We start from the raw sequence: 14,115 nt of genomic DNA on the forward strand, positions 1-14,115 counted from the left end.
GCGCTCTGAGCAGCAAAAGTGGGGACCTTTTATGGGCCAAATCTGGCCTGAGGGCAGAGAGTTTTGGAGATTGAAACAAAGGTGTTTAATTGCTTTCTTTCACCTGGATGTCTGGGTCTGATAATATCTATGACTTAAGCTGTTTGGACAACAGACTTGAGGAGGGGGCGATTGCTCCAGGAAAGGCAAACATTTACTCTTCCTGGCTGAAGATAATCCCTTCTTGCGACTTCCCAGACCTTCTGAGATGTTAATGTGGCTGTTTGCCTAAGGAATGTGGACATGTCCTGTCGCTTTGCCAGTAATGGCGGTCAAGCTAGGAGTCTGGCCAGGGGTCATCCAAGGGTTATCATGGATTCCAAAATTTATATGAACCAGCATGGGTAACAAGTCTACTTGCATTTAAGGCTCCATTCAGACTGGCATCAAAAACCTGGAAGCAACTGGGCTGATTCGGATGCCCCTCCCCGAATCTCTCCGTTAGCAAGTGCCCACTACAAAAAGAGGGGCATTTTAAATCAAATGCATTCTGTGCCTGCTGTGAAGGTGCCTGCTGTCAATCAAGTGATCGTCATGGTGACGTTTTTGCAGGGGCATCGGAGGTGTCCTCCCCTCTCCTTTTTTTTTAAAGAGCCATGCACAAAATGCCCCAAAGTGTCAATTTTTTTTAAACCTCTTTTTTGTGTGTTGCGTATATATGTGGGCATTTGGGTCAGATCTGCCCCTGTCCTCATTTTCAATCCCATGCAAGCTAATGCACCCCCCACTCCTTGCTCCCCAGAATGCCTCTTACACATGAAATAATAATGATGATGATGATGATGATGATGATGATGATGATGATGATGATGATAATAATAAATTCATCACCTCAGAAATGCCAGTAAAGGATGCAATTGCCATGCATTCCTTTTTTTATTATTTTATTTTATTTTATTTGCTTTTAAAAGCAATTCAGGGCTGCCTCTGAATTCAGTAGCAAAAGCATGTATCATTATCTAATTGACAAGAGCAAAATATGTAACATTCGCATTGTAGGGTGGTAACATTTGCATTCGCAACATTTCCCCTTTGCTTGAAGCGAGCAGAGAAACCCCTTGCACAAGCTGCTAGCTTTGCTCTATCTGCCTCAAGAAAAAAAAATCATGCGCATATTTGGTCAAAAATAATTTTAAAAAATATGAAAAGGGGGGGGGGGTGCCTGATGTGAGTTCTGTTCGTGCCCTGCCTTTGACCTGACCTGACCTGACCCTTTTCCTCCTGCTAGAGGAGCTTTGCCATTGCCTTCCACTGAGGCTGAGAGAGTGTGACCTGTTCAGTTCCAACTAAAGTAGACCCATGGAATCAATTGGGAATAAAATGGAAATGCAGCGCAGGCATTCCTGTAGCATCCTCATATAACACAAATAATAAGAATATTAATAATCCAGAAGCAAGAGGAAAGTAGAACAAGCAAGCACCCAAAAAATAATGCGCATAAGTTGTCAAAAGAGGCTGATTTCCCTACATGCCCCAGCTTGGACCCACAGCCCTACTTCCCTGGGCAATCCTCCTTCCTTCCGATCCTCACCTCCCTTTCAGCTTTCTCCACCACCCCCCACCTCCCTCTGACAATAATCCAGGCGCAAGAGGGAATGAAAGAAGAACAAGCAGCCTGATTTCCCTACATGCCCCAGCGCAGCCCCACAACCCAATTCCCCCTGGAAATCCTCCTCCTCCTCCTCCTCCTCCTCCCTTCAGACCCTCTCCTTCCTCGGGGATGCCCACTGACCCTTTCCTCCAGCTCCTTCATCCTCCTCCTCCTCCTGCTCCGTTTTAGGATCCCCTCCATGGCTTCCTTCCTCCCACGGCCCCTTTCTCCTCCTCCTCCTCTTCCTCCTCCTCCTTCATCACTTTCTCCACCTCCCACCTCTCTCCAGCCTTCTGCAGCCCAAAAGTCACCCCTGATTTCCCTCTTTCTCCTGTCACCCTTTGCATCCAGCGATTCCCCTTTTTTTGGCTCTTTCCTCCTCCTCCTCCCCCCTCCCTTCTGATGATGGGAGAGAATGCTCTGACCTCTGCCCGCCCCCTGACCCTAATCCCTCCCTAATTTGCCCCGATCATGATCGAGGGCAAGTTCAAATTTTGGACAACCAGAGTCTTTTGGGAAAAGACGGATTTTAGCCCGAATCTGGATACCCCGGGGTAAGGGGCATTTCCTTGTGCAAGCCCTGACATGGATTGTGAAGGATTCGGATCCAATATGAACTTCACGTGCAAGAATCAGTTTGAAACCCGGGTTTTTTTTGTAGTCTGAATGGCCCCTAAGTTTTGAGGAGAAGTTGTCTTGTATCCTCACCAGAACCTCACCATAGATAGGAGACTGCCAATGGATACGAGGTGCTGTGGGCTGTATTTCAGAAGAAGGAACTGGCCAAACCACCTCTAAGCATGCTATGTCTATGAAAATCCTATGACACTCATGGCATCAGCAGACGTCAACAAGCAACATGAAGGCACACAAACACACATATTTACAGATGCCATTTGGTGATGGTATCTGTTACACCACCTCAAAATGTCAAATCCACCTTCTGGCTCAAAAAGGTTGGGGACTCCCATTTCCCATATACAGTGGTACCTCGGGATACGAAATACCCAGGTTACGAAATTTCCGGGATACGAAAAAATCCCATAGGAAATAATTGTTCCGGGTTACGAATGTTTTTCGGGTTACGAAAAAAATTTTGGTGCTTTTTTCAGCTTTTTCGCACGGAATCGCGGCTTTTCCCCATTAGCGCCTATGGCATTTCGGCTTACAAAGGCTTTTTGGGTTACGAAAGCGGCCGCGGAACGAATTAATTTCGTAACCCGAGGGAGCAGTGTATAGCTCTGCTGAGCCTTTGGGATCTCCTGAGTTTGTTTTTTATTTTTTAACTAGAATCCCCTCATTCATCAACCAAAACCTGTTCTGAGACATATACTTAGAATCAAATAATTCTGCGCACAGGATTTTGTTTTGAATACGAGAACTAACTGTGGCTTTATCCTTCTGCACAAAAAAATCAATTTCTTGTTAATTCCACACTTTTTTCCAGCATCATAATGGTTTGTTTGTTTGTTACATGTATTCCAGTGTGAAATGCTGGAGGGTATGATCCTCATCTTCTTTTCTTTTCTTTTCTTTTCTTTTCTTTTCTTTTTTAAGCATCCTTAGCAATAACCCTGGACTCATATGAAACATAAATCCTTCCTGGTTGATTTGCTTTTGCAAAAGGAGGAGCAAATGGGTTACATGCCAACCACACTGGTTTATTCAGTTTGTGGTTTCTTGCCTTAATGCGAAGTGTGTGAGTGAAACTGTCTTTCACCCTCTCATCTGTATGTGCAGCTTACACACAGGTTGGGGGGGGGGGGAAATCACAAGGTATTTCATGCACTGGTAGTGTTACAAAGAAATACATACAATGTCAAGTGACATTGGGAACTGACAACATCTGGGGGAAAATACAGCCCCAGTGTGATACATTTCATTATAAATCATGCTCTTTAATAAAATACAGATCACATATAATGCAAGCTCAGGACTCATTTTGGAGTACTTCCAGCTAAGGTTCACTTAAAGAGAGGGCTGCATTGTAGTGAAAGAAAATATAACCAAGCCCAAAGAAGCTAAGAGTCACTGAAGGGAAACTATAAATGGTGAAACGGCAAGGCATAGGTCAGGGCCATTCGTTTAATCAAAAGCAGCAGCAATACATCCATTTTTGGCTTAAGAAGCAAGAGAGTTCTTTCAGTATGACTTATAAAATAAATATAAATGTACCAGATGCACCATATTATTACTAATATAAAAACAGAACAATGTGTAAATAAAAAGTAGCTGTTTTTGACTGGACTTTTAAAAACTCAGTTTAACTATATGTCAGAACAATTGTACAGGAGTACTCAAGAGAATGTTGTAGATTTCTGTCTAGTTAGAACAGAGGTCTGGGCAACACACACAGATATGTTCTTGTGATCCAAATTATTACGAAGCAGCTCTTGCGTCTCCCAACCCAGGACAGGAATGGGGAAAGACAGTGTTCCATATGAGAGACAATGCTTTGTTGACCTTGTTTCTTCGTTTAAAATAATATTTTCCCATGTAGATCCTTCAAGATTTTACTGTTCACAGTTTGAGTTAGTTATTTTGAGCCTTTTCTGTGATTGTCTGGAAGGAATGTTAGTACTGAAAAACAAGAATACCGTTATTGGGTTCCAAAAATCAATTTGCTGCTGCAACATGTTCAGGCGATCATTTTCATACCATGAAAAGCTTCATCTATTGATTTTCAAAGCATTAGAGAAGCTAGACTTGTAGGATCAAAGTAATGGTCTGTTTTTATTACAGGAACAAAGAGCTCATCTGATGTCCATCTCAAGCTTTCTGATCCTCTTTGAATTTAGCTGCATTCGTCAAAGTAGCTAGGATGGGCAGGACTGGAAACCTGTGTGTTATAGTGGTAAGAGTAATGGTAAGAAAATTTCTAGTTCAAGTCCCCACTTACCCATGAAACATATTGAATTACTTTGGGCCAGTCACACTTTCTCAGCCTGATTCACTTCACTGGGTTGTTGTGAGACCCATGTTATCTTGAGCTCATTGGTTGAAGGGCAGCATATAAATGCATAATCTCCAACTGTCCTGATTTGGCAAGAACAGTCCCAATGAATCATCTTTTTTTTTTTACTGTACACCGCTATGATCATTGCGGAATAGCGGTCTTTAAATAAAACTTATTATTATTATTATTATTATTATTATTATTATTATTATTATTATTATCTATCAGTCCACTTTTTCAGCTGCTTTTAAAATGTCCCGGTTTCTTTCTCTTCCTTCTACTTCCCTCCTTTGTCCTAAGCTTACTTCAGTTGCTGCAAAATGAGTTCAAAATGCAAAAGTAATTGGCTTTCAATTAACTCAGTGAGGGAGAAGGAAAGGAGGGGGTATAATATTGTCCTTCTTTGTATACTCAGAGGCCTGTTCAGTTGCGGCTCTATGCCGCTCCTGAACGGGCTGGGTTGGGAATGCGGCAGCCGCACGCCACACCCCAACCCACTGGGAAAAGAGGCCCCAAGAAGAAGCAGTAGGCAACCCTAGTTCAGGCCCAGGATGGCACATAGTGCCGGTTTGTCCAGGCCCTCAGGCAAAAACAAACTGCTGCAGCCTCTCCTAGCTTGTGTGTTCTTCCTCATTAATAACTTTCACAATCTTGATCACACTATGATAATGCTTGACCACATATATCCCAGCTTTCCTCTGTGAAATGTTGGAGAGTATGTATATCTTGTTAATGATCAACAACATTTCTCAGCTACAATAGGTTGTTGTGAATTACCCATGTTATAATACACAGTCCTTTGGAGTGGCTTGATCTTGAATAGGCAATTAAAATCCATTAGTATTAGAAAAGACTGCCCTATGAGTGATGAAAACTGCCAGAACTGGTTTGTTGATATGGATCAACAATTCTGGATTCTATGTGGGTATAAGGATTTGGGGATTCTCATGATGAATGCCTGCACATGACACCACTGACAATTTCTGAAAATGAAAGTGCTTTTAAAGGCTCTAAAGCCAGGTCTGGCTAAAAATTGGTGCCTGCAGTGAATTCCTGGCCTTGCTGGCAGGCTTACAAGAAACTGGTAGTTGGCAGTGATGGGGATGAGTGCTATTGTCTGTGCTCTGACCTTGGAAAAGTTAATTTTGGGATTGTAGCTCCCAGAATTCCCAGGTAGTATGCCCAGAGTTATGCTCCAGAATGTATGATTCTCCTTTAAACTAAGGTGCATAGTATACCTTGGGGTTTTTTTGTTTCATTTTTTAAATCAAAACCCGAAAAGTCAGGTCTTTCTAAAACCAGATATGGAATTCCAGTCTTTTCTGGCTATGCCACATCTGATAGTTACTGTTTTGAACTGCAACTGCCAGAACCCCCAGCCAGTACAACCATGGGTGATAAGTTACTTAGGGTGGGGATGAGCAATGTGTGTTCTTCTCCATGGTCTTTGTAATCACCCACATGTCCTTTACACCTGCACAGTAGCCCTGTTGAAAACATTCTAGAGCTGAGTAGATTTTTGGTGGGTTCTCCATGACATCTCTTGTACAGGAAGATTTGGAAGACACATATTCCCCACTTAAGGCCTGAAAGGTAGGAATTAGCATCAGCACTGAAAAACAAATACATAGTAACCAGCAAAGTCTTTTAACACAGGATAGTGTGTTATCCATCACTAATCTCTTACAGTCCATTTTGGACCAATCCCAGTTGACAACCTGGCCAACATTCTGGTTCAAGAGACAAAACCTGGGCAAAGGTTAGAAAACAGAGACACATCTCCAAGTACTCAGTGGATGACTGTTTTCATTTTGGAAAAAGCCCTACATGTTTCAGTCTATATATATTTCAGTGGCCTTCTTCGTGGCTACACAAAAATATAAATATAACAGTTAAAGGACAACACATAATTATATACAGTAATAATACACATGTAAGCCCCACTGAAGTGTGTTAAAATTCTTGCAGAGTATAGAATAGGTATGAGTACATCAAGTTCCCATAACAACAAAGAAGCACTGGCTTTTGAAGACACTGTTGGAAATTCTAATCAAGTGCTTATATCTGTGATACATTCACAAGTAAAGAAGGGAAGAAAATACTTATGTTTTAAACCTGTACAAAATATGACTTTCTAGCAAAACTCTGGATGGTTGGTAGTCTTACTAGAACTTCAAGATTATATCAATAAAATCTGCATTCTATACTTGTTGGTTGATGCTGCCTTCAAGTAATTTCTGACTTTTGATTACCCTAAGATGAACCATGGGTTCACGGGGTTTTCTGAGAGAGTGTGACTTGCCCAAGGTGATCCAGTGGGTTTCTATGGCTGAGCAGGAATCAAACTCTGACCTCCAGGGTGTAATCCAATGCTCTAGCCACTACACCACACTGGCTCTCATTCTATACTTATTCAAGTACAATTTAAGTACAAATAATAAATGATGGGATTTGTCCCTAGATAATTCTTAGGTTGGTTCACTTTCATATAGTACTCTCAAGGATCTATGGATCTACTTTACAAATTATTGTGGAAACATTTTATTTGTATTATGTAAGGACACAACCTAAGAATTTCTTCTACCATCACCCTTATTACATTTTGCTGACAGTCAGTCATGGGTACCACTAGCTCTTACTAATGTGAAGCCAAATGATTATGTCAACATCCATACATCTCAGTAGTGGAAAACTAACAAAGCAGCTGATGTGTTTGAAACTGTTCCACTACACAGCCTTTATTTATTTATGTGAGCAAGTCACCTTGGGTTAAATTTTTCTATCAAAATGTTTCACACATATGGAGTTCAAATAGTATCAGGTGATGAGTCTGAAGGTACCTAAATCTCTAAACATTGTAAAATTTGTACTTTATTTTGTAGTTTTGTGTACATATTTTCTTTGGTAAGAAAAACTAATTAGCATATAAAAAGAAGGAGAGGAGGAAGGGGGAAAGGAGTTGTATGGCACCATTAAGACTAACCAATTTATTTTAACATGAGCAAAATCCATTTCCACAGATACTTTGATGGAGTACAGTATTCATGCCTCAGGTATATATGCAGTGTCACAGATCACTACTATATGATTCTAACAATGACCATAACAATAATAAAAAATAACCATAGATATATATCTAGATAATGATCCTACATGGATAGTGGGATTCAAGTGGTAGATAAACTTTATCATATCTTCCAACTCTCCTGATTTGACAGGGATAGTCCCAGTTAATCCCCTGCCATCCCACTTTTGCAGCTGCTTTAAAAAATGTCCCAGGTTTTCTCTCATCCTCCCATTTCCCCTTCTGCTTACGTCAGTTGCTAGAAACTGAGTTCAAAATGCAAAAGTAATTTCCACTCAATTTAGCAAGGAGAAAGAACAGAAGGGTGCAGAATCTTGCCCTTCCCAGTAGGCTCAGGCAAGGCCAAATTGCAGCAGCCTCTTTTAGCTTGTGTGTTCTTCCACATTAGTAATTGTTACCATCTTGACTACACTCTGTTGTTGCTTGCCCAAAGGTGTCCCAGTTTCCATCTGGGGGGACATGCTTTATTTGTTAACCCTCTCAATTTCAGTGTGTATGTGTGTTGGGAGGATTACTTACATCAATTCCAGACTGGCATAATTGGGGGCTTGATTCTGGGGCCACTTAGCAGGAGGAAGATCCAGTCTATTGGGATGCAGTCACTTCAAAGCCACTTCCAGAAGGCCCTGTTCTAGGGCTCTTACTGGCAGAAATACTGATGGTGGAAGATCTACAATGCAATTACTAGCATCATATTAGTGACATATGCAGATACAAATCCAATCTCTCTCTCTCTCTCTTCATTGTGGAGGTCAGAATTCTCTACTTTCTCTGTACAGTGACCAACACACTTCTGAAAACTTATATTTTTCCTGGTGCCTTCCCAAATCCAATTTAGGAGATATCACACTGGCTGTTTCCTCCTGATCTGGGCACTGGCTGAGACCATGATCGTGTATAAACGGATGTTATCGCATAGCTCTGTGCCCAGATTGGAGGCATTCCATACCCGATCAGGACTTCTCCCGTACTTAGCAAAAAACAGTACTTTTCCATTCATTGCTACGTATGGCAGAAGTCCCAATCGGGTACGGGATGCCTTCGATCTGGGCACAGAGCTGTTTAATAACATCCGTTTATACACGGTCTCAGCCCATGCACAGATCGGGGGGGGGGGGGGGGGGGGGAGCCATCTGGCTATGTGACTAGAGCCAAATGTACAATGAGGATGGCATCCTCCAGAAGCTACTGGGAGAACAGTAGCGTTATGCAATGAAATCCAGTCTAAGGTGTGACCAGTGCTATGAAATTCTGGCATATCAGTGTCCTGTGATAAATTACTTAAGGATGGGCCCATGTAACAAATGCACAAATTTTTTTCCAAGTGAAAAAAAAAGCAGTGCACATCTGTTTTCTCCACAGGATACAGCAATGGTAAACAATCTCAATTAGTATAGTAGGATTTCAGGATGAAAAACTTGGCATTCCAAGTTCATTTTCTTAGGCATAGGTAACTGTGATCTATTTCCTCCAAGTAAGAAAATACAGTTGTCCCTTCATATTCACTAGGGTTAGGGGAACAAGACCTCTGTGAATATGGAAAAACTGCAAATAACAAAAAACACAGTTTTTACCTGAGAGCACACCTCTCTAGGAATCTCTAGGTCCTCCAGTGCAACTCTGTGGTCAATGTCCAACATACACTGACCATAGAATGGCACTGGAGTAGCTACAAATGGTGTTTCAGTGCAACTTTTAGTTAACGTTGACCACAGAGTTGCACTGGAGGACCTAGACAGTCCTGGAGAGAACATATTAATGAAATCCGTGAATAATCAAACCCGCAAATATCAAAGCCGCAAATATGGAGGGATGACTGTACTTTTTTAAAACAAATTTTAAATTTAAAAATATTAATTTAAAAAAGGAAAAAAGAAAAGAAAATACTAGGCTAACCATCTACCCATACCCACCAACTGCTCCCATTTGTCACAGACAGTCCCAATTAATTCTCTGTTGTCCCACTTGCTTTTGTTAAGGTAAAATAACTTTATTGTTAAAAGCTAAAAGCTGTCACAATGTGATACTGGTCCAGCCAGTAGATACAAAAGCAATATAAAAGGATCAAGACACAGAATTTCTGGGGGGGAAATACAAATAAACAACAACAACAACAACAACAACAACAATAATAATAATAATAATCCCATCAGTATGATACAGTAATGCAACAACAGTGATAAAAACATATGGCAAATGAGACTTCTAATCCTCACTACCATCTTGAGAACTAAGTCTAATCTTACTAGTAGCTAAAGCACATTTTGCCACCATGGAGGTAATGAATACATCATTACTAGCCAAAAGCTTTTGAAATGCCCCACTTTCTCTCTCTTTTTCCTGCTTTTCCCCTTTGTCCTTAGCTTTCATCCACTGTCCTAAACGGAGTATAAAGTGCAAAAGTAGTTTGCACTGTTAACTCAGGAGAGAGAGAAAAAGAGGAGTGGGTGGAATCTTACCCTTTCCAGTAGACTCAGGCAAAAGCAAACTGCTGCCAGCCTCTCCTAGCTTCTGTGTCCTTCCTAATTCACTGACATCTTGACAACGCTCTGATGTTGTCTGGCTACATATGTCCTGATTTTCATCTGTGAAATGTTGGAGGGCATATCTATTTGCTCTGTTAGTTTACTGCCTACACAGGGATGTATTAAGAAATAAATATATGGGAATACTAAAGCATGTTACCCACCTACAACCTGAAGTGGCACAGTCTGTTCTGTCATATCATAATTCAGTCACCACACCCCCCAATTCAGTCTGCTACTTGTACAAACCCATAAGTTGGAAATGTTGCTTTCAGTTCCCAGCATTTTGAATTCCTCCCATGTTAAAAGCAAACAAACAAGCAACCCTTGGAAAGGGAATGCTAGCAAATGAAGGAGAAAGGTCTGACTCAGATCACTTTTTTCCGTGTTTGTTTTCTGCTTACAGAGAACTTTACACAAAATGAACATCAAAATACACTCCCTCTTCCGCCTACAGAATGAGGTAATACATTCCATTATACCAGCTCATTCCCACCTCATCTTTCCTAGTTCTTGTATTGACCTAGCCATCAATTACTGGTTAAGAAGGTGGATATGTAGGTCAAATGATTGATAATGGGGAAAGTAAAGTGAAGAGCCCAAGATCTTCTAGAAAAGCAGACCTTCATTGAGTAGACTTGTTTCTGCCAAAAACACCTGCTGAAGACTCAACTCCTACCTACTTTTTAGAGAAGTTCCTCTCTTTCAAAGATGAAGGAAAACATTCTAGAACATGGAGAGTTCTTTCCTGCCATGTTTACAGTGGTAAAAATATGGTGTTAACCTTCCAAAATGATGATGATGATGATGATGATGATGATGATGATGATGATGATGATGATGATTTTTTATTGTTGAGAGAGCTGAAAAAGGAGTGGGGAGGGAAAAAATCCGTGTCAAAAGATTGCAGGCCTTACAGATGTGGCCCCCCTCTCAGAATGCCTTCAGCGATTCAGCATTAAGTGGAGAACCAAGGGTCGTTGAACCAGTTCAAACTGATTCAATCCGGTTTAACGATGGTGGGAATGAGGCCTAGAAAGGCAAATCGAACTGCATAGTGATTATGTTATGCAATTTGGCATTGTTTGTGTGCTGCAACACCTACCTCTTTTGTCCTTTTTTCTTGGTGCAGAAATGCTTTATTCTTCAAATTATATCCCAAGACATTTAGAGCCTACCGTAGTGGTGCAGAAAATGATCAGAAAAGTTGGGATTTGCATCAGTATGGTTTGAGTTCGGACAGCAACCTGGAGACCAGGAGTTGTATTTCTGTTGGGCCCTTAGAAACCCACTGGTGATCCTTGCGCGCAAGTCCACCTCTCTCAGGGAACGGCCAATCATGCCGAAGAAATCCATGATAAGTTCTGCTTGGGTTGCCCATCAGTCAGACAACTTGAAGGCTGTGTAATGAAGTACACCAACATCCAGAAATGTCCATATCCCCCATTACCCAGTATGGATATGAGAGTCTGACGTGAAAAGTGGGAATAAGAAAAAAAAAACCCTGATTCAAAATGTGGTGCTGTGCGCATGATTAATGAGAATTACCTTGGACACAAAAAGACCACAACACACTTGTCCTTGAACAGATACCCGAAAGCCAGATGATCCAAATTGAGGTGTCTATTATTTATTTTTTTATTTCCGTATTATATCCCACCCTTCCGCCGTAATGGCTCTCAGATGAGTCTTACAATTATTATTTTTTAATAAGGGTTCCCTGCCCCCAGGCTACAATCTAAAGACATGACACAAAAGTCGAAGGGGAATGGTTGGTGGAAAGGGGATGAAGCCGTGGTTCTTCTCTCCCTCTGAGCCTGGACCAAGGCAGATGTGACTAGAAGGAGGGGCTCTTCTTCTTCAGGCTAGGCCCTGGTGGAGCTTGGGCAGCCTATTCACTCCCCCGAGTCCAATAACAGTTATGAAGGGAGGCAGCCTCTATCTTCCGGCTAGCCCTGGTTGGAGCTGAGGCCCGCCTATTCTCTCCTCGCAGTGCCGTGGATGACAGTTCTGGAGGGATGAGGCCTCTATCTTCAGGTAGCCCTGGGGGCGGGCCCAGGCCTATTCTCTCCCTCGCAGGCCGCCGTGGAAGTGATAACAGTTATGGATGGGGGCCCTCTTCTTCCGGCCAGCCCTGGTGGCAGCTGAGCCCGCCTATTCTCCCTCGCGGCCGATGGCCGAGGGATGACAGTTATGGAGGGAGGAGCCTCTATCTTATATGTTGGCCCTGAGAAGTGAGACTCATTGGGGAAGACACTAACATTAGGAAAAGTACGAGGGCGTAGTCAGTCTAAGAGACGAAGGGCTGCATCTCTAGATGGATTGACGTATAAAGAGTGGGTCACGGGTATGAATTTGCAGGAACTGAGCAGAGCAGTGGGAAGACAGGGGTCTATCCCAGGGTCACCTAAGTCAGGGTTAACTCGAGGGTAGTTAACAACAAGACAAAACAATAGTGCGAGAGGGGATTAGTCATGTTCCCTACGGCCATTTTCTCGTAGTCAGGGGTTGCACTCCTGGTGTGGTGTTGTGTGGTATGGACTAACTGCACACCATATAGTGCAACTCATATCTTCTGAACAGGGGGACTATAGCCGTACCCCCTGTCGAACGCATAGGCTTGTTCCATCTCTTCTAGTTCAAGTGGGCAGCTAAAATGTGCGTTTATGTTGCTCTTTGGTCTTTGGAACCTGGTAGTTTTAATGGTTTGGTTTGATTTTGGTTGTTTTTTTTTATTATCCATGTATTATTTTTTTTTATTCATTTATTACCTGAGAGGCCCTCGCTGCCTATGGGTGAGACGGGTTGCTATATGATACCACAAATAATGTCAAGATTCTAGCTGAGCACTTCATTACTCAAATGTACTACGTCGCTATCTTGGCCCGATCCCCCATCAGCTGCTTTACCAGGCAGCAGCAGCCACTGATGTATCTTTTCCTGTCACTGTGGGCCCAGTATACTGACATATGTACCCTCTTCTCTCCTCATTGATCTCCGGGTGTTGAAAATCGCGCAGCATCCTGTCACAATTCTTCCTCACACCAGAGATGACCTGGGCAGAAAGGGGTGGGTTGGAAATCCAGTAGAGACGACCCATTTGGGCAAACAGACTTCATTGCTGGCCGCTTCTGCTTCCTGTAAAGCAGGGGGGAGTTTTATGATTATGGCAATGTTTGCCGTGGGTCCTATATTGTGGTACCAGTGAATATGAATCCGTAGTGACTTCCATGCCCACTATTTCAAACACAACATTGTTTCATCCATATTTCATGCCCCCCCAATAAGAATATTTGAGCTAAAATCAATTTCAATATCCTCCTAGACCAAACCCATGAATCAATTGCAGAATGATACCTCAACAATGTGAAATCAAAGGCTTCATGGCCAGATCATAGTTTTTTTTTGGGATTTTCAGGCTATGTGGCCCATGTCCTAGAAGAGTTTATTCCTGCACATTCACCCGCATCTGTGGCTGGACTCTTCAGAAACGCTAACCTGGAAGAGAGTGGGTATATATACACTTTGTGACCCTGGGTAGAGGAGTGATTCTCATGTTAATCTGTGTATTGTTCTGTTGTTGATGGCCTCCTCAGGGTGGGAGGTATGCAAAAGAGGATTAGTGTTCTGCTAATTGTTGATCATCGTCTTGCTGGGAAGGAAAGCCTCTGACCCTGAGTGGTTTCCGTTGCATTGCTTGAGTCCTGGGTTTTGGTGTTCTTCAGGATTGGTAGCCAAATTCATTCTTATTGAAGAAACCCTACACAGATTAACATGGGAATCACTGCTCTTACACAGGATCACACAATGTTGTGTGTGATACCACTCTCTTCCAGGTTGGCATAATACTTACATAAATCCTAGTAAATCAGTGGGGTCCATATCTCTGGGGCTAGCAGTGGATTTAAACCATATCATT

The sequence above is a fragment of the Sceloporus undulatus genome, chromosome 2 (genome assembly GCF_019175285.1).
Source record: "Sceloporus undulatus isolate JIND9_A2432 ecotype Alabama chromosome 2, SceUnd_v1.1, whole genome shotgun sequence".
In the NCBI taxonomy this organism is placed as follows: Eukaryota; Metazoa; Chordata; class Lepidosauria; order Squamata; family Phrynosomatidae; genus Sceloporus; species Sceloporus undulatus.